The sequence below is a fragment of the Pteropus medius genome, unplaced genomic scaffold (genome assembly GCF_902729225.1).
Source record: "Pteropus medius unplaced genomic scaffold, Ma_sr-lr_union100, whole genome shotgun sequence".
Classification (NCBI taxonomy): domain Eukaryota; kingdom Metazoa; phylum Chordata; class Mammalia; order Chiroptera; family Pteropodidae; genus Pteropus; species Pteropus medius.
In genome coordinates, this window is record NW_024349803.1 from 5178076 (window position 1) to 5196799 (window position 18724).

The following is an 18724-nucleotide window of genomic DNA, read 5'->3' on the forward strand; positions in this document are numbered from 1 at the left end:
GAGTTATTGTATAATAGGTACAGAATTTCAGTTTGGGTAGATTAAAAAAGTGGTGATTGCACAATAGTGGGAGTGCACTTCATGCCACTGACTTTACATTAAAATGGTTAAAATGGTAAGTTTTATGTTATGTATATTTTATTACAATAAAAAGATAGTTAAAGCTATAAAGATAATTTGGAGTCAGGCTATGTAAGATCTTTAGTAAGTAAGCCTATGAAATAGAAATTTTTCTTACATAAGGATGGGAAGCCATTGAAAGGGTTTGAGCAGAATGAAAATGGTAACCTCCATTTGTAGACTACGCACCCTGAAAACATTTGAGGCTATCCCTAAATCCCATATGCCACAAGGAAGATAACAGTGCCCCCATGTGATTAATTTACTTTTTAACTTTTTATTTTGAAATAATTTTAGACTTACAGAGAAGTTACGAAAAAAATACAGTGAGTTTCTATTTACCCTTCACTCAGCTTCCTTAATGTTAATAACTTAACTCACTGAAGTATAAAAATCAAAACCCAGAAAAGTAATATTGTATAATACTATTAACTAAGTACAAATCTTATTTCTTACCAGTTTTACCAGTTTTCCGTCAAATACCCTTTTTCTGTTCCAAGGTTCAGTCCACGGTTCCATTTTCTGTTTCATTGCTGTGTCTCCTTAGTCTTCTCCAATTTGTGACATTCTCTCAGTTTTTCCTTGTCTTTCATGATCTTGATGCTATTACTGAGTACTGGCTGCTTATTTTATAGCATATCTCTTCCTGTGGGTCTGTCTGATGCTTTCTCAAAATTAGATCGAGGTTTCATATTCTGGGTAAGACCACCACAGAAGTGATGTGTCCCTCTCAGTGCATCATATCAGGTAGAGTACATGATGTTGGTTTGCCTTATTAATACTGGCATTAACCTTGATCACTTCCTTGTAGACGGTGTCTCTCTTGTAAACTTATCATTTTAAAAAAAAAATTTTGTAATTGGCAAATATCTTGGGGGAGATAGTTTGAGAATATCAGGTGAGGCAGCTAAGATTCAGAGAGGTTAAATGGCTCACACAAAGTCACACAGCTAGTAAGAGGCAAGGCCTGGATTTTAAATTAGTTTTGCCTGCCTCAGAAGTCCACATTCCTCCCACTGCCTGTTTGATGAAGTCGTCCTCAGGAATGATGTACAAAAGAGCAGACACAGCCCAGAGCAAGGGGTCCAGCTACTGAATAAACCCTAGGCTGACAATTTTCCAACTTTTTGGCCTCAGCTTTTTAACACTTTTACACTCTTAAAAATTATTCAGGACACCAAGGAGATTTTGTTTATGTGGTTATAACTATAAATTTATATTGTATTAGAAAATAGAACTGAGAATTTTTAAACGTTGTTGAAAAATAACAGTAATAAACCTGCTACATAATAGAATTAGCATTTATTATGAAAATTATCATATAAATTTATATTGTATTAGAAAATAGAACTGAGAATTTTTAAACAGTGTTGAAAAATAACAGTAATAAACCTACTACATAATAGAATTAGCATTTATTATGAAAATTATCATTTTGTTTTATAAGTGATTATTTCTCCACATATTAAATTCCTATTTATTATTCATATTACTACTAATGGACTTGATTCTCTCACTATGTTAAAAAATTATGTTATTACTGTTGTGTCTCAATACATTTAAATATTTAGTAGGACATATACCCTTTTGTTGCTTTTTATTTATTTGTTTATTTCATTTTTTATTTTTTAAATTTTATTTTATTTTGTGCTAAGAACACTAAACATGATATCTACCCTCTTAACAAATTTTTCACAGTATAGAATATAATACTGTTGATTATAAGTACATTATCATATAACAGATCTCTGGAACTTACTCATCTTGATGAACTAAAAGTTTATGTTCATCGATTAGTAACTCCCCATTGCCCCCTCACCCCAGTGCTTGGCACCACCATTTCATTCTTTGATTCTATGAATTTGACATTTTAGATACCTCATAGGTGGAATCATATAGTATTTGCCTTTGTATGATTGGCTTATTTCATTTAGCATAATCTCCTCAGGGTTTGTCCATGTTGTTGCATATTAGGAAAATTAACTATATTTTCCAAAATAAAAAAAAAAATTATTGAGAATAATGGCATTGTTTTACATTTTTGCAATTTAAATTACAATTAAAATGGCATAATAGAAGGCAGCTGGAATCCCATATCTGCTGTACATTTAGACTATTGTGATGTTACATGATGTATAGTGTCTGGAAAATTTCACTGTATACTCATGAGAGAATAAGGGTGAAAAAAAGCAAATAACATCTTAGCATTGTTACAAAAGTAGTTTCTATTTTGGACTCCCCTGAAGGGCTCTCAGGGACTCTCAGAGGTCCCTGGACCAGTCTTGGAGAACTATTCTTCTAGGCATGAAATGAGGCACTACAAGAGCCGGCATTAAATAGTCCTGGATATCATGAATAATTTCTCCATTTGTACTGCCCCGTTAAACAATTTTTAATAAACTGGAGAAAGGATAAGGAAGCAGCAGGAGCCCCTTTCATGAATAGGGTGCTCTAAGGTAAAAAACCCTAGTCTATTTGAATTTTGTGGGTGTGAAATCATTAATAAGCAGAAATAATGTTGCCTATGTTATTGTAATGGTCATAAAAATCTGCAGTCTTACTGAGATGATGCACTTTTATGCTTTAATAGACATCATTTTATGTGCTAAGTAAGTGGATGCAAGGTCTTGAAATTGTTTGAGGGGCCTCCTATGGGGATAATTGTGTGGTGAAGTGTATTCATTTACTTATATATTTCCCCCAAAGAGTTTGGGAGTTTCTAAATCAATCACCCAAGTGCCTAGCTCCAGCACTCACCATACACAGCAGTTTTTTGTCACTGAGGAATCTCAAATAAGATGCAGAAGGTCTAATAAATTATTTTGTGTTATTCTTCAACTTTACAGAAAAATAGTCCTTGGAGAGCTGTAACATCAGCAAATGCAATCAATGCTTTAGAGTGGGTGGACTTTTAGTTTTTATCAACATGGAAATGAACCCTTCACTGGAAGGTGTGGTGACAATAAAATGTGCTCTTTGCCTGGTGGCATGGGATTTCAGAGCATAGCTTTAAATGGATTGTTCTTTGTCGACACTGACAAATTACATGTATATCTATCTCCACTTCAGTTTCTCTCGCTATATTCTTCAATGAATATATTTCCATTTTGTTCAGTTTTCTCTTGGGAAGTTATAAAATTATTTTTAGTTGATTGGCTGTGAAAATTTTAGTTGAATGGCCTAGGTGGATTTGACAAAGGCACATAATATACTGATTGAATAAACACAATTCTGGTTTTCTAGGTGGTAGCAAAAGCACCAATGGACCCAAATTTGTATTTTTATATATGCATCTCTGCTGCTGTCAAGATTTATTAAATTCTATTAGTTTTCTAGAGGGCTTTTCAGTAGGATCCTATTAAGTCAGATCCTAAGGCAGAAATGCATAACATTTGCTCACTTCAATACTGATAATTTTCCCCGACCCCATTGTTTAAAATAGTCATTTTCATTTTATTGAGCGAAGCAACATAATACATATACATTTGCCCTGTTAAATTTTTATAAATTTGTATTTTCTAGTTAAATATTTTGGTAATAATTATTAGGCCATTTTAACTGTGAATTTTGCTTATGTTTTAAATTGAGCTTTACAATTAAGTAGGATAAACCACAACCATTTATAAAATACAAAATATATTTTCCTCTTTTATTTTTCTAAGAAATTTTCAACCTACCTGGAATCATACAATTGGATGCATCTTCTCAACTTTGCTTTCTATATGATAAATATAAAGTAAGAAGTCTTCATAGTATAGTGAGAAATCAAGAGATGCAGAGCAAGAAGATCTTAGATTGAGTCCATCCTTCCCACTGGCTGTGTGACGTCAGACGAGTTTCCTAACTTTTCCAAGTCTCGACACTATTATCTATAAAATGGATCCTGAGGATCTATTACCAGGTCACCTGTGGAACCCTCTAATTGCCCTCATCTAAGCAAACATCATCTCACCTGAAATGCTACACTTGCCTGCAACTAAGTCTTTGGCCTTCAACTAGTTTATTCTCTACATAGCTGCCAAAATGACTTTTAAAAATGTAAATCAGAGTTTGTCATTGTTTGCTTCAAACCCTCCAAAGACTTTCTGTTGTATTTAGGATACAAAATAGAAAATCTTTTCACACAGCCTATAAGGCCTCTGCTTACTTGCCCAGGCCCCCACCCCCACTACCTCACTCGATGTCACGTTCCATCTCACTCCTGTTAGGATGACTAGTAATCCCAGGTTGCCTGGGACTTTTTTGGTTTTGGCATTGAAAACTGGAATAGTTGGCCACTCTACTCTTGATGGTCCAGCGACAGTGCCTTTCTTTCTGTTCCTTGGGTGTGCCCACATCTTTTCCACCTCAGATCCTTTGCAAACGCTGTTTCTCCTGGAAGCCACGTAGTGTTATCTCATTGTGTTAGCTCACGCCTATTCATCTTTCAGGCCTCAGTTTAAATGTCCTATTCTCAGAGAATTCTTCTTGAAGCCACAGATATAAATTAGATCCTGTGAAATAATAGGAAGTATATATATTGGTCTCTGCCCCCAGTTCTTGGCATAGAGCTCCTAAATCCTTTGGAATTTCCTTGGTGATAGGAATGTCTTTTGTTCTAATGAGGTCACTTTTAGTGGGTTCTCGGATGGGGGCTGGTCACCAGAAAGATCAAGTCATGATCAGAAGCTTGGAACTTTCAGCCCCACTCCTCATTTTCCGGAGGGAAGAAAGGGGCTGGAAATAGAATTAATGATTGATTATGCTTACGTGATGAAATCTCCATAAGAATTCAAACATTGTGGTGTTTGGGGAGCTTCCAAGGTGGTGAACACATGGAGGTGCTGGTAGAGTGGGGTTCCCAAAGAGGGCATGGAAGCTCCATGCCCCTTCCCACATACTCTGCCCCATGCATCTCTTCCGTCCGTATGTTCATCTCTATCCCTTACCATATTCTTTTATCATAAACTGGTAAATGTAAGTAAGCGTTTCCCTGAGTTCTGTGAGCCATTCTAGCAAATTATTGATCCCAAGGAGCGGGTTACTTGTTTATGGCTGGTTGGTCAGAAGTATAAGTGACAACCTGGACTTGCATTTGGCACCTGAAGTGGGTGGAAGGGAAGTCTTGTGAGACTGAGCCCTTAATCTATAGAATCTGATGCTATCTCCTGGTAGAGAGTATCAGAATAGAATTAAATTGTAGGGCATCTATGCTGGCATTGCAGAATTGCTTGTCACCAAATGTATGGGAAAAACCCCCATACATTTGGTGACCAGAAATGTCAGAAGTGAAGTGTTCTGTGTGAGTAGTAAAAGAGAGACACAAGAGAAGTGAGCTTTTCCCTACACAATCTCATGTGTTATTTTTACTTACATTAGCACCCCAGGCCCAGCTGTGACTCTGTGCAGGGCACAACATCAGGGGCTGCCATAGACCACCGTGTAAAATGATGCTTTCTGGAGTTTTGTGGAGACTTGATCCCAGAATCCTGTACTTTTGCTTTTTTAGTGCCTTTAACAGTTGCAATATGTATAATATCTTACAAATATAAATATATATGAAATTTATATTGAAATATAAATATACAGTAAGTCCTCACTTAATGTTGTCAATAGGTTCTGTGACTTTAAGTGACATGTCATATAACTAAAGCAATTTTACCATGAGTTAATTCATATAAACAAGAGCGAATTTCCTATGGCATCTCATCAGTGTTATGAAATGACATTAAATGAAATGCCATTATTTGAGGGCCTGCTGTATATGAAATTCATATATAGATGAAAATTTTATCCATCCTATTGGTCAGTAAGCTTCTAAAGTGTAGGAGCACTCTCAATATCGATCATATTTATACCCAGCAACTAGCACAGTTTATGATTTTTAAAACATGCTTAATAAATACTTAATGAATGAATGGGAACACATGTTTCATGTGGATCTGGTGACTGTTATATGAGGTAATATATGGAAAGCCCTTTGTAAGTTGAAATAACTATAATGATTTTTTTATGATAAGTAGTAAGTAGAATATGAAAAATGTTTATTAGTTTCCACAGAAATATCTAGGTTTTACGGTGATATAAAACTCTTAAATCTTTTTTCATATACCTTATTAGAAGTCCTTAGGACTTTATGGAGACATGTAATGATAGCCACGTAGATCAATAGAGCAAAATATAAAGAATTGAGAAACTTGCTTAAATATATATGTGAATTTAATATATGAAAATGGCATTGTTTTATTCAGTGAAGAAAGAAAATGCTTTTAAATAAGTGGTCTTGAAACAATTGCCTATCTGGGGGAAAAATTAACATTCCTACCTTATACTACATATAAAAGTAAATTCCAGTGGATTAAAATTTTAAAAGTAAAACATATTAAATAATTCAAAGAAGAAGATATTGAAGGATAATTTCATAATCTGAAAGTAAGAAATTTCTGTATAATTATGAAATAAACTCAGAAGGCATAAAATGTCACTTTCGTAAAGCAGGCAAGAATTTACAAGACTGAGAATATACAGTTTTACCAAAAGCATGGGATAAAAATTTTTTTTCATACATTATCAGTAATAATATTTTTAAAGAATTAATATTTTTATTCAACAATTTAAAAAATCATATGTGAGGTACTATTCTAGATGTGAAGGATACAGTAGTAAAAAATTATAATTCATATAACATAACATTCTAGAAGTTGGAAATGAATTTTAAAAAACAAATAGAAATAAAAGATAATATCTTACAAAACACAATGGAGTTCTACTTCTGATAATGCAGGCTGGATAATGCCAACAAGTTTTCACTAGACTATACAAGGCTAGTTTTCACTAGACTAGACACATGTAGAACCCCCAAAGACTTATGATATTGGAATTATCTGACATAGACTATAATAAAATGATGCTTCCTGTGTTTAAATAAATAAACAAAAAAAGCTTTAACATGTTTGCAGGAAATAAAACACTGTAAAAAGTATACAGCCTATTGGAAAAATAATCAAATAAAACTTATAGAAGTGAAAAATGCAATATGCTTTAAGACTCAGTGAATGTGTTTAACAGCATTGAGACAGAGCTGAAGCAGAAACTCATGAATGGAAAGAAAAATCAGAGACGTGACAGTATGGAGAAATAAAACATGGAAGTTACAGAAGAAAGGGCACAAGACATGGAGGATAAAGTGAGATCTCAAGTCATTTAAGAGAAGACCCAAAGGAAACATAATATTTCACATGAGGAGTGTAAATTCAGATTTTAAACACAGTTTGTGTTTGGGGTTTTAATCTCTCACATGTCTATTTTTTACTACCTGAATCCCCAATTGGAAGCAAAGCTTTCTTGTTATCTCCCTAAGCCAGTAGATAGAAAGTGTTTAGTCACCTGATCACAGAGAGTGCAGTCTTTGGAAGGTCGCAGCCTCACGCAGGATTTATTTGTCTCCTGTCCCTGCATGGCTCTGGGGGAGGGGACTGTGGATGGGGGTTAGTGTTTGGGTAAGACTTAACTTGATAAGCTGAGATCAGATGCTAAAATGATTTTTCACTTTTGACTTCCAGAATCTAAAATAAGCTCAATAAAATCTTTTTCTTCTCAGGTGAAAAGGTGTCTGCTTCACAGTAGGGGTTCTGGGCTTCAGAGACCATGCAGTGTTCTATAATTTCTCAGTTTACCATGGATGGGCACACTGGGAGCAGCCAGGGCTTTGAAAGAGAGGCTGCTTCTAGCACCATGATTTGTGTGTGATATTTACCCAGAGTGAGCAGTAGCTGCTTTCTATAGCAGTGGTTGACAAACTTTCGTAAATAGTTAATAGTCACAGGCCACGAAAGAGTTCCTTTTAAACTTGGGTTTACCTTGCTCTCTAAAACCAGATTATATTCAACAGGAAGTGTCCGGGTCAAGAAAGGAAAATCCAACATTGCAATAGAAACTTCTCCTGAGTAGGAACAGAAAAAAGTGGCTTAAAGTGATATGTGTGATAGGCACTTTCTTTAATTAAAGAAATTTAAATGAGTGTCATGCTTACTAAATCAGTGCCGATCTCCTCGTGTTTTTGCGATCACTGGCCAGTCCTGTTGTATTAAGTTTACCAGTTCACATTGGTGAATTAAGAAGGTCTCAGCGCCAGCGGGCATCTCTGGCAGTTTCCTGACTACCCCCAGCTGTTCAGTTAACAGATGGGTGCTGCCGATGGGAAACAAATATTTTCCAGGAGAACGGAAGTGGAAAAGAGAAATTACAACTCTAGGATTTCATCAGAGGGGAAATCCCACGTGGCTCACAAGGTGTGCTCTCTGCCAACAAATAAATTACTAAATATGTTCTGATGTCTCCGAGCCTCTGTCAATGAGGAAATACACAGTCAAAGAAAAATCAGAGAGAAGGCAGAGGCTTCATTTGGATAGCAATTAAATTCTTCAGCTTTGTTAAAGTCTTAGTTGTAATCTCACTCCTTGTCAAATACTTGGTGGCCAGGAGCAGAAAGCAGAGGCCTAGTCTCTTCCTACTCAGTGTGGTTCGTGGACCAGTGGCATCTCCATCACCCCAAGCACGTCAGAAATGCAGACTCGCAGGCCCCACTGCAGACCTACCAATCAGAATTCGCATTTCATCAAGTTCCCTGGATGATTCATATACACACTGGTCTAGTCCATTACTCTTTGTCACACATTTGCAAGCCTTAGATCAGGAAAGCAACCTGAAACCATTTAGTTCAGGCTCTTACTTTTAGGCCGGTCAGTTATTACTATCCCCATTTTACAGGTGAGACATCTAAGGCCCAGGGAACTTATGCCAGTTGTCTAAAGTCACAGAACTCGATGTCTTCTGTCACCAAACACCAAACACAAAGCACCCAGCTATTGCATCAGCTCCTTCAGGGTCTCTGTTCAGTCTCCCATATTTCCCTTGAGAGAATGGATTTCCTGGCCTATATTTATTTTTCTGAATCTGGTGGAGAAAAGACAAATTTTGCCTACCCTTTTTGGCTTTTACTCTCCAAACCAGAAGAAGAAGTTCAGAGAAATGTTACAGTTTTGCCTAAGGAAGATAAGAGAGAATTGTAGGGTAACAGCACCAACTCCAGAGCTTGAAGAAAACCTTTTTCCAAATGGATCATGAAGCTTGTTTCTGGTGTGTGTGTGTGTGTTGGGGGGGGCGGGGAAGGGAGGTGGGGAGCCCTTGGTGCACTTGATCAAATAGAGAGATGGCATTTGAAAAACAACTTACAGCAGAACCTGCTGTCCTATGTATTAAAAAAAAAGGCACTGTACCGTACCTAATTTAGCCTTCCATACAGAAAGGATCATGAATATGCATTCTGTTTAGGGAAATTATTTCTTTTCACAGCCTCATGTGTGATGCCGGGGTCTAAGCTGATCAACGTGGCTAATTTTAGCTTTAATTTTGAGGGTTTATTTTAGAAAAGGTCATGGTACTGGTACTAACCTAGAGCTTATTGTGTGAGAAAAGAGAGCATCAAAAAGGTACAAAAACAAGCACCTGCTCTACCACCACCCCCAAGATGATAAACATATTGCATGTACTTGAGGTTTAGTTCCACTTACAGTTAGTGATGTGATTAATAAAGTGAACTTGATCCCTGCTCTGCGGTGAAAAGCTATGTCTGCCGTGAGATCCGGGAGGTCCATGAGCGCTGCCTTTCTCTGAGGTGAGGAGCAAGAGCCAGACATCTACTAAAGCTCTAGCTGTAGACACTTTGTAAAAAAGGGTGGGAAAAGGCACCTTAACAGATGAGAAGGTTTGATTTGATAGGTCCTTTGATGTGGCTCTGGGGGACATGCAGAGGGGACCCAAGGCTGGGGTGGAATGGAGTCGCTGCCTCTCCCCTGCTAAGTCCAGGACTGTGAGAGTGGGAGCAGCTCCAGGGTCTGCCACTCCACCTTCTCCTTCACAGGGCTGTGGTTTGGTGGTGGCGGAGGGTGTGCTGGCCGGGGAGGAATGAAAGCGCAGAGAGGTCAAGTGAGCCACATCCCAGGACCTCAAAGAAATCTAGCTGAGTTCAAACTGGAGGCCGTGACCTGGCAGGGCTGGATATATACAAGGTCCCTCGGCAATAGCGCTGTCCAGTGGGATTTTCTGCAGTGATGAAAATGTTCTGTCACTTTGTCACTGGTGGCTTTCAAGTACTTGAGATGTGGTGTGGCTAATGCAGCCGAGGAACTGAATTTGTCATTTTATTTCATTTTAATTAATTTTAATTTAAATAACCACGTATGCCTGGTGGCTACCATATTAGACCAGGCAGTTCTGAAGGAGAGCTCTTTAATGAAATGAAGTTGAAAAACAAGAGTGAGTTCAGAGGAAAATGTAGAGTGCCCAGGTTACAAAAGCCAAGTTCCTGATCTAAAGGTACATATGGGAACCATCCTGACAGCATGAGAAAAGTAAAGCTGCCTGGATCCCGCCCAGGGCCACTGAATCAGGATCCCATTTGGTGCACACCTTTAACCGAGGGCTTCCGTATTCATTGGCAGGAGGCAGATCTGGGAAAGTGGGTTGCAGCCAGATGATAGAAGGCCTTAGCTGCTGAGTGGAACATTTCATAATTTTATTGGCAAGATGGGGAGCCATTGAAGGGAGAGACTGACATGATGAGTGCTTTGGGCAAGATTTGTGACAGCCCGTGGAAGACTGAAGGTGATCACAAGAGTCTAACGGTAAAAGTATCTGGAGTGCTCATTTCTCCCTCGGGGTATGAATGTGTCGATTTCGCTAGAGGCTGGGTGTTCTCCCCTAGACTGAACATTCGTTCAGAATTTTCCTTAGCAAATACGCGACTGCAAGACTCCAGCCCTACTGAATGTTATGGTGATTGGAAATTTTAGTTGTTTCCCAGAAGCCCCGAAGGGTGCTCTTTATAATGAGATAGAGATGCAGCAGCTGTTTGGGATATGGAGTAACTGTCTCTCTGGGACCTTGGCGGGGGGCCACAGTATCTTTAAAAGGGGGAGACTCGCCATGAGAAATAATGATCGCCGTCCTTAGATCCCTCCCCACCCCCCATGACTTCTGAACCCCAGTGAGCAATTTTAATGGCTGCCGATGGGAACTAGGACACCACGAGGACTGTACTCTAGGCCCAGCTGATGACTTAGTGCACAACTCTGATAAAGCATTTCATGGTTCACCATGGGGCAGAGATGGCTTTTAAAAAATTGAAAAGGAAAAGTAAAATCCGATGTACGTTGAAGCTTAGAAATTGACAAAATGCCTTTTCCAAAACAGCAAAGTTTCAGAGTCGGTCCTTTTCTTTGAATAATGCAGGGGAAGATATGTCCAGGGGTGAGAGGCTGAGTACCTTTTTAGCTCCCGGGAGAATGGGAGGCTGGGTTTTAGGGATGATGTTTATCTCCTTGGTAAAGCTCAGCTGTTTCCCTGAAGGACAGATTGCCTCTTCCCAAAGAGTGTTTTTTCTGGTGTTGGCCCTTTACATATAAATGCTTACTTTTACACCTCAGTAATGATGGAACTTAGCCATTAGCGTGCACCTCTCTGTCCCTGAGAGATTTGGGAAGCTTTGCTCAAACTGCAGCTTATCCAGAGAGCTTTCTCCATAATTGCTGCTGCAGGCTTCCCTCTTCCTCTGTCTCTTATACTCAGGCTGGTGGCCGCTATTGGGCACTTGCTGGTTCAGGCAGCAAATCCAGCTTTTTCACCTAAGCCAGGTGTTTGATGAATTTAGCATCTCACAGAACACGTGCGTGACCTTCCACCATCTCACTGGCTCTGATCCCTCCCACTCCCCTTCCCTACCCCTTTTCTAGAGTAAGGCCAAAACCTTCCTCTCGTCTCTGGCAGAAGGGACTGTATTTTCTTCCCCCAAACTTTAGTCAGGCATTTTTCTAAATACTTACAATTGGTATGAGAACGATTTAGAACTGTTTAGAAAACTAGCAGTTTCTATCTGTTAAAGTACTGATAATGGTCATTTATTGAGTACCTACTACGTGCTGGACACTGCGCTCCATGGAGCATTTTAAGAAGACTTCAAGCAGGGCCAATAGGCGAGACCTGAAGAGAGAAAAAAAATTAGCTATCTGGGATATGATGGATACCTGACAAATGACTCATTTTCACAGTATCCATAGATGTGGGCTCTATTGTTTTCTAGAAATTCTGAGGATTAAATTTATAATATAAAAGAATGTGACCTTGCTGGCATCTGGCTATTTTTCTTTAAGGAGTATTTACATATTACATAGCATCACTTATCTTTTATAGAATTTTGTTATAGCTGTGAGTTAAAGTATTATTATTATAATATCCCCAAGTCTTTGCTTGGATTTTTAGAAGTAGAGTCTGAGATGGTTTTTCTGGTGCATGTATTATTGAGGGAGAGCTCTTGGGTTGAGTCGGGTCAGGGTAAGGCTGGACAGGGCAGTTCAGGGAGCTGAGCAAGACGTGGTCTCAGCTGGAGACTAGCTCCAACCTGACCCCACTGGGAGCTCTGGGGCATGAGTGACATTACAGAGTTGGTTCCAAGTGTGTATAGTGAATAATATTGATGTCCCACCAAAACTTCCTTATCAGACACGCTCCAAAATACAATTGTGACCAGAGAAGTGAGTCAGTCAATGGTAAGGTCTGCACCAAGGGTGGAGGTGAGAGGCGACCTCTTCATAAAGAAATTCTTTGACCTGAGAGCAATTGTCTGGAGGATAACAGGGCATCTGTGCCCTGTTAGCAGTTGTTATGGGCTAAATTGTGTTTCCTTAAAATTCATATGTTTGAAACTCTCACCCTCAGAATGTATTTGGAGATAGGGCCTTTAAAGAGATGATTAAGGTAAGATGAGGCTGTTAGGGTGGGCGCCCTGATCCAGGCTGACTGGTGTTTTTATAAGAAGAGGAGATGAGGGTACAGAGAGACACCAGGGGCACCAATGCACGGGGCGGGGCGGGGGAGGGGGGGGGAGGGAAGGGGCAACCACTTTCAAGCCAAGGAGAAACCAAACCTGCCAACCTCTTGATCTCAGACTTCCAGCCTCCAGACTATGAGAAAACGAATTTCTATTGTTTAAGCCACCGAGTCTGTGGCATTTGGTCGTGGCAACCCTTGCTGCCAACATTCACAGCAACTAGAGGATGAGTTTGCCAATTGTATTTTGGAGCGTGTCTGATAAGGAAGTTTTGGTGGGACATCAATGAGAAAATTGTGACCAGAGAAGTGAAGTAGCCCGCCCAAGGCCACAGAGCTAATAAGCAACAGAGGCTAGATTTGAACTTTGTTCCGACCCCACAGGTTGTTCTCTTAATCGCCGCTCTGTATCTCCCCTCCTGGTTGCAGGCCGTCTTTCTCGGAAGTTACCAGTTAAGGAATCACCAGTTAATGTGGGCTTCGATTTCTGTCATTTTTATCCTAATTTGTCCCCAGCTTACACAAGATGAAGCACCTTAGGGAAACTGAGGCAGCTGAGTGTAGATAATAATGTGCCTTTTCAAGGCATTGTCTTTTAGCCTGTTGTTTTGAGAATACTATAGCATAGTAACCACAGGTTTTCTCTACATATGATAAGATGATGTCTTTATTTAAAATGTTTTTATTAAACAATGAATTAGGACAATCTTTTTCATATCCACAAATGCCCTTTTTAGGAGAATAAGAAATTCTATGACCTGCCTTGTCAGTGTACCAATAACTATTGTCGTTCTGAGCACTGTCACTCCCAGTCTGTGAGAGAACATGGTCTTCGGGGAGGTCACATCAAGATCGAACAATAAATTGTTTTTGTTCTTATTATGGCCTTCGTTCAATATGTTCTGGCTCGGTGTAATAAAGCCATTGACCCCTTTAGAAAACTAGGAAAGAAAGGAAAAATAAAGGAGGGCATCATCTCTGGGTTCCTACTGACCCCCAGATTCCCCCACCACAGCTAAAATAAAGAGCATCCTCTCTTTATAAAGAGATTCTTTCCCCCACACAGTAGATATAGTGAGAACCATTTTTAAAAGTATCTTGTAGGTATTGTTGACTTCCTGGGAGCAGAGTCACAAAACTGTGAGTCTGTTGGGTTTCCCATATCACAAGTCACATGGCCACTGAGCTCAGCAAACATTAATAAATTCTGACACCATTATTAGATATGCAAAGAGAGGCAGGATGATCCTGCAGCTAAAGCAGAGTCTGGGCACCGGGGCAAAGCCACCGTCTAACAGCGAGTACCCACATTACCCTGGGTAATCTCGACTGAGTCCTCGAAATTGGTGGGCCTGTGGGAATATAGCTGGAAACTTTAGTATGAAGAAGACTTTTGCTGTTCAAAGTTATGACTCCATCTGAGATACAAGTTTAAAGCATGTGAAAAAGAGGGAGGAGAGCAAGGCTCTTAGGGAAAAAATTTCTATCCCTTCCCTTTCCTCGTCCTCCCCTCTCTTGCCCACCCCCACTCCCCTTGCAAAAAAATAATACGTAATTAGGCAATTTTTTGCATGAGATACTATGCAGTACTTTGAAAGTCCTTATCTCTTAGAGATTTAGGCATTCATTTATTCAACAAGAAGTTCGAGTGTCTGTTTTGAGCCATGGGCTTCAGATACCATGGTAAACAGGATGGGCAAGGCTCCTACCCACTGGAAGCTTGCTGTCTCCTGAGGATATCAGCGGGAACCATTTTTATTTGAGCAGACATTACATGCCAGTCATTGTACTAAGTTAGTGGTTCTCAAACTCAGCTGTGCATCAAGATCCACTGGAGGGCTTGTTAAAACTCATATTACTGGACCATCACCCCAGTTTCTGATTCAGGAGGTCTGTGAGGCCTGTGAATTTATGTTTCTGGTAAGATTCGAGGTGCTGTTTTTTCCAGGGACCACCCTTTGAGAACCATTCTGCTAAACCAGTTGCTTGAATTTGCTTAAGACATGCCAGTGGTTAGACTCATTGAGAATAATTGGTGTTCAGGCTGAGATATTCCTTTTACATGACTATGTTCCTTTAAAGGAAACTTGGTTTTTGCCTTTAGACAAAGTCCTTGTTTTATTGGCTCTTTTTTTCTTTTTTTTTAAATCCCTTTTTTAAAATTTATTTATTTTATTATTATTTTTTAGATTTTATTTTATCATTAGTTTCAAGTATACAGTACATTGATTAGATATATAGTTTATAAAACGATCCCCCTAATTGCTCTTTCTCTCTTCTGGCTCTCCGCTTAGTCACTAACTGCGTTCCTTAATGCATTTCTTGATCATTTAAAAAGTTTAAAAAGCTGATGCAATAGATGAAATATCAGGGACTTTCTCATTAAACAATTGCACTTGCATGTCATTTTCTCCTTGAAGGTCCTATAAAATAGAGCAGCAGTTTTCAAAGTGTGTGCCATAACAGCAGCATCATAGAAATGTAGAATCTCAGACTCCCGCCCAGATCTACTTCATCTGAGACACTGGCAGTGAGGCCAGGATCTATGTTTTACCAGGCTCTTCAGGGACCATGATTACACACTGCATTCTGAGCACATCTGAGGTAGAGGGTAATGACAGTTGGGCTGCATCTGAGTGATGACCCCTGGCATTCAATATTCCCAGCTCCCTTCGGATAATTTACTAAGGTGACTGAAGTTCAGTTTTCTATCTCATTAATGAAGAATCTATCCCTTGTCCAACATCTTTCAGAATTAAGGGGAAGAAATCACAACTTTTATCTAGGACACGTCACTAGCAAAGATGAAAATTCCTAGCTAATCATAAAATAGCACTAATTCAGTGGAAAAGAGATAGGAGTCAGGTAATTTGCATTCCAGTTGAAGGTCCACCATGCATGCAGCTGGTTGGTTCTGTCTGAGCCTCAGTTTCGTTATCTGAAAACTGAGATAAAAACAATGTCCTGGTCTAACTTGAATAATTGTTGCAAGGATCAAATGGAATAATGAACATGACTGTGCTTTTATAAACTGTAAAGTGCTATAACTTTGGACTACTCACTCATAGCTTTGTTCTTCCACATCAGTAAAATGGGAAAAGTTCCCTATAACTCCACAGAGACTGTGAGTGTTTGAGACAACTAATGGCACAACTTGAGCTCTCGTAAAGTAAAGTTTATTTCTTCATTTCTTTTGTCTGTAACATACAAACGTTGGAAGATATAGAGATGTTATAGAGTCTTATCTATTTCATTATAGTTTTTCTGTATATTATCACACCCCAGAGCAGTGGTTTTCAAACTGAGGCACCTGGACCAGCAGCACTAGCATCCCCTGGACACTTGTTAGACATGCACATTTTTAGGCCTCACCTCAGACCTACTGAATCAGCAACTCTGAGCAGGGGCCCGAGATTTGTGTTTTAACGAGCCCTATAGGTGACCCCAATAGTCTTAGAGGAAGGGATTTATTTGGGTCTTAATTGAAGGGTGTGACAAAGAGCACCCATTTCCCAGAACAGGGTGATTACTTCTTTTTTTCCCCAGCATGGATTTGCAATAACTGTGTTCAGGCAGTTATTATTGAATTCCTTCATGAACGTGTTCTGCCATTGCCCACCCAGCATAGTGGAGATCTGGAATACAACCCCAGTGCATCTGTTACAAGGCTGACTTCAAGGTGCAAGGAAATTAAAGCTATTTATCACAGGCTATTTTTTTTCCTCAGTGACAAGAGAAATGAGCCTTAGCCTAATGAGGCTTCAAATCAGGCCCATGTACAAAGAAACACACTGCTTGACAAACAAAGGTTGAACAGACTTAAATTTCTTTTGACTTTTCCCTTTGAAAACAAACCCTTTTCAGAGTTGCACCAAGTTAATGGTGCTTAAGAAAAACTGGAGCTGGATTCATCTCAGTCTGTTTTATGACTTAGGCATTTGTGGCCGGATGGCACTTACTCCCTGACCATTTCTTTTCTTTCTTTACTTCCTGGAGAGGCGGATGCGGAGGTAAGGGCGGAGGTGAGGATCCTTGGCAAGAGAGGGAAAGGGACTAAGAGTCTGTGCACAAGGAGCTATGATTTAGGAGAAGGGGCTTCATATTTAGCACGAGTTTGTCTGTGTTATAGAGTTGTGTGATCTGGCCCACTGCCCGCTTTTGTGTGTAAGGTGTTGTTGGAACACAGCCACGCTCATTGGTTTATGTATTGTCTATGTCTGCTTTCAGACTACAAAGAGTGGAGTAGTTGTGACAGGGACTGTATAACCTGCAAAACTTACAACTTTACAATATCCAGCCCTTTACAGAACAAGTTTGTTAGCCCCTATTGCAGAGGTTCCCTCTGAGCTGTCTGAAGGGAACCTAGATGGAACCAGTGGTCAGGAAGGACTTGGGAGCAGGACAGAGTGATGATGCCCCAGGGTCCCTCTGGAGCCCAGCAGAAGGGAGAACAAAGAGAGAAGTGGTTCCTTACTGACCCTTTGAGTCGGGTACTATATGGATTTTGAGAAGTGATTCTATTTAAAATATACTGAAAAATTTTAACTTGGTATATATGTTTGAATGTCTAATATCTATGTTTCCTGGTATTGAGCATTACAGACACAACTACAGAATTTTATGTTAAAAGTTAGCAACTAACATTTATTGGGTACATACCATGTGCATAGCACTTTGCATGCATTATACGATTTAGTGTTCACAACAATTCTGTGAAATGGGTACTACCATCCCCATTTTACAGATGAGAAAACTGAATTGCAGAAAGTTCAAATAATGCCTGATGTTTTGGTGCTGATGGTAGAGCCTTGTAAAGACAGGCCCTTTGATTTGATGCCAGAGCCAGCATTTTAAACTGGTGGAGTGAGAAATCAGTTTAGCAAATTGCAACTAGCATTTAAAAATAAATTGAATAGAAGCCAAATACAAGTGTGATATATGTAGTATGGGTAAATCTTGATACATGAAACTTCTGTTTCAATATAAGCACATTTCTGTGCAGTGGGCAATAATGTCAATATATTTCTTACCGTGTCATAGTCAAGTTTGAAAGCAGATATTCTTGTCTGAAGATGGTAAGGGAAGGGAGAAATAGAGAAGGAAGGAGAGCAAGAGGGAGAAAATGTGAATGAGTAAATGAGTGAATAACTGTCAATAAGACAGAAACTGAGTGGGTGGGAGAGGAAGTGGGAGAAGGGGGAGAGAGAGAGAAAGAATGGACAATTCTCTGAAAGAGACACAAAGATTCAGAGAGAGGTGGAGGTGGGAGGAAGGGAAGAAGGAAGTCATATGGTTTTGTCCATTATTCCATTCAGCGAGCATATGTCCCCCTACTTGAGGTCAAAACTGGAGACTTGAATTATTGTCCTCTTGGTAGATTTTAGTTTTCACATACTTCTTTTGCTGTGATTTTCTTGTCATTATGAATGTGAGTCAAATAAAGACTTTTAAAGCATGGCCCCAAATACAAATAGTCTATTTCATCTAGTGCTCAACTGAAAATCAGTGATCTGAAAGGTGAAGAGGCTATGATGTCTCAGTTACCGAGAGAAAGTTTGAGATTTCTAACGTGCCCCTTCCTAAGGAATTGGCAAAAGCACTTTTGAATATATGTAATTTTTGTCCTTTGAGCCAACTGGTTTTGATTTCACAGTACTGCCTCTTATGTTTTGTGAGAAACTGTAGATAGCAAAAAATTTTTAAGTATTTCATTGTCAGGGAATTCTACGGCCACTAGTAT

The 18724-nt window shown here is 39.3% G+C and overlaps 1 protein-coding gene across 10 annotated transcripts in view; it reads left to right on the forward strand.

The window, feature by feature from the left end:
* The window catches only part of NEK11 (NIMA related kinase 11), a 200801-nt gene that overhangs the window by 111102 nt on the left and 70975 nt on the right, over window positions 1-18724 (forward strand). The gene's annotated exons all lie outside the window — the stretch shown is intronic.